Source organism: Amborella trichopoda, chromosome 6 (genome assembly GCF_054954075.1).
Source record: "Amborella trichopoda isolate Santa Cruz 75 chromosome 6, AtrichopodaSantaCruz75HAP2 v2.0, whole genome shotgun sequence".
Taxonomy (NCBI): Eukaryota; Viridiplantae; Streptophyta; class Magnoliopsida; order Amborellales; family Amborellaceae; genus Amborella; species Amborella trichopoda.
The window spans coordinates 9,647,559-9,650,880 of record NC_142341.1 but is presented as its reverse complement, the minus strand read 5'-3'; the positions used below and the strand labels follow the sequence as shown (position 1 = coordinate 9,650,880).

At 35.2% G+C, this 3,322-nt stretch overlaps 1 non-coding gene across 1 annotated transcript; it reads right to left on the bottom strand.

Annotated features, from left to right (window-relative positions):
- Window positions 1-296: 296 nt before the first annotated feature.
- Window positions 297-406, bottom strand: LOC148781553 (small nucleolar RNA snoR86). The gene has a single exon (XR_016058701.1). It is a non-coding gene; the product is annotated as a small nucleolar RNA snoR86 (small nucleolar RNA).
- Between the last annotated feature and the right edge of the window lie 2,916 nt (window positions 407-3,322).

Below are 3,322 nucleotides of genomic sequence, written 5' to 3'. Positions count from 1 at the left end.
ATTTTTTCATCTTTCTATTTTTTTTTTTTTTTTGGGAAAGGGGAAATGGGGGCGGGGACATACTTCATTTTTATGCTTGCCCCCGCTTTCTAATCTATCGCTTCTCTCTCCTCTCGTACTCTCAATTTTTCACCTCCTATCCGTCCCTCTCTCTATCTCCATTCTCTCTCTTTTGTTTTTTAATGTTTTAAATTTTTGATAAATAAATTTTTAATGTTTTAAATTTTTGATAAATAAATAAATAAATAAATAAAATTTTAATATTTAAAATTTTTGATAAATAAAACTATTACTTTTATGTAGCAATTTGTTCAAGGCCATTTGCAAAAAGGAAATCACAAAAGGCGCGGATAATTGCAGAGACATTTGTGTTTTTGCTATCCTTCAGAGCAAAATGGCTCTTCTCAAATAACATAACACAAAAAAAATAAATCAAAATCATGAAAAAAAACTTTATAAAGTAGCAAAAATACTAATTTCCAAAGTATCGGATAAATCCTCAAACCCTAACTCATAAAGAGGAAAAGATCCAGAAAGAACAAGCAAAACGAATACAAGAGATCGGCTTCATTCATCACTAGAATGGAAAGAGAAGCAATGAAGCATGTATATAAGAGAAAACTCTGATTGAAGCCTTTATAATTAGGGTAATTATTTTCCAAGGCGCGGGTTCATAAAGAGGTACCACAAATCTCACCGGAAAATGCAGATATGGTGCGTGGTAACATAAAGAGGCACCTCTGATCTCGCCGGAAAATATAATTCCGGTGACGGAAACTTTGGCTACTTATTTTCTCCCTTTCTCTCTCTTGCCCATGTTGCTTCTATTCATCTATCTCTCTTCGATTTCAAGAGAGTGGGCTTAGACCTTAGAGATAGAGCCATGAGAGAGAAACGAAGAGCACAGAGGTTTTTGGGTGAGAGTGTTGTGAGGATGAGAGAGAATCAGAGAGAGTTGTAGGCCAGAGAAAGTTTAAAGCAATGTTATCAAATGGCTTAGCTTCGGTGAAACCTACGGATTTAGACATAAACAGAAGAGAAGCAAAGCGAGGAAAGAGCCTACTAGGCCACCTTGTCACCTGCTATCTCTCTCCAAACTCGTGCATGATCCATGCCGTTCAAGAGTTTCAATGGTATAGATCTAAGGGCCAGTATAATATCAGGTGCGGGCCCTGACGCAACAAAGACTTTTTTTTATGTATTTTTTTCAAAACTGTAATCGCTTGCGGCACACCAAGATGCTGAAACTAAGAAAAGATTGCTAGCTTAATTGGTTAGTGCTTAACAATTTGCAATACTAGATCCTACACTCAATTCCTATCGGGGTGAGGTCCTCTTCCCATTGACTCACCTAGAAAAAAAAATAAAAAAACCAAGGTGCTAAAACTCTATGGCACAATCAAACCCAAGTGGGCTATTTACATCGGATCTATAACGATCTCAAAAGTTGTACCACGCTAAAAATTCAGCACCCATCTAAAATACCTAAACGTGGGATCAACCTCTATTTGTGATTGTGGTCCAAAACATAAGTTCCAAGTAAGATTTGTAGTCTGCTTGCTCAAATATTTTTTTTAAATTGTAACATACGACTTATCATTTATTCAAATGTAAAATACAATATATTCAAGAAAAGAAACAAGATTATAAAAATGAAGTAACCAACAAAAAAGGAGTGTGGACTCCTCTTTTGGCAAGAATATCGGCATCTTCATTTGCCTCTCTATAACAATGTTGGACCGTTGCCATAGAGGTTGACAAAATATCCTAAATTTAATGAAACATAGTCCTTAATCTCCAAGGAATATGGGCCTTTATCTTACTCTAAGCAATGACATTTGCTGAGTCTCCTTTGATAATCTTGCCCCCTTCCAAAATGCATATCAATTTCAAACCTTCTAATAAACCTCGTGCTTCCACCTCATTTGCTGTTGTGATACCATAAAGACCTGAGTAAGAAATATAATGTGACCCAAATTATTTCTGATGAGACCACCATAGCCAGCTAATCCTGGATTGCCAAGTGAATTTCCATCAAAATTAAGTTTGAAGGAATTCACTGATGATGATATCCAAACAACCTCACTACGAGGGTTGGTGGTAAAACCCATAATTTCAACTGCCAAGGGATTGCTAATGATAAGATTATTAGGAATAAAACCACTATCATAATGAGCGAGGAACCAATCAGTTGCAACTGCCAAAATATTTGATTTTAATATAAATAGATTTGTACTTATACTATCAAATATTATTCTATTTCTTTCCTTCCACACACTCCAAAGAAGGCTAAACCAAATAGAGCTCCAAATAATAGTTCTCATCTTTGAAATATTGGGCGTGATCCATTGGTCAAGAAGAGTTCTAACATTATGGGGCAAAGGTAATGATAGATTGAGGCATTGTCAAGCCCAATCCCAAAGATATGTAATAAAAGGGCATGAGAGGAAATATGTTGCGAAATTTCATCACTGTCTTTGCATAGGATATTACATACATTGGTGATAATAAACCATCTATTTCTCAAGTTGTCAACAGTTACTAATTTATCTTGGCACAAGATCCATAAGAATAACTGCACTTTAAAAGGTACATGCAATTTCTTATTCTTGAATAAACCAACATCCAACTCTTTCAAACAATCAGAAAATAATAGATGGTAGGTTGACTTAACCGAAAAATCTCCCGAAGGGGTAAGATCACAAATAAAGCTATCATCCATATTTGGAGTCAAATATGTGTCATTCAATAATTCCGACAAATGTTTGATACTCCTCAATGAATATGTTTGTACCTCTCTTGTGCCTGCAAGGAATGGACCAAACAATATTAATATAAACTCCCCCAATAGTTTCCTTGACATATGCTAGTGGGCTTAAAGATTTGGAAAAAACCTTAGGGAAAAGGTATCTCAATGGGTCATCTCCAATCCATTTTTTAAACCAAAAGAGAGTGGATTTTCTGTTCCTCACTATTTTTCGGAATTGCCGTAGATACATAGATCTCATAATCAATACCTTTCCAAATATGAGACAAACTTGTCTTGTTTCTTGGAATTTTAATGAGGCAAAAGTTCAAATCCATCTTATATTTATGTCTCAGAACAAGAACCCAAAAAGACTCAAGTTGTGCATGGATTCTCTACCACAATTTTATTAAAAAGTGTTGAGTTCACATGTTTCAGTCTCCTAATACCCAATCCTCACTCTTTCATTGGTCTACAAACTTTTTTCCAACTCATAAGATGAAATCTTTTTCTTCTTGTGTCATCTCCCACAACTGCTCAAATTAAAGAAAATAAAATACCTAAAATGCCTCAAAC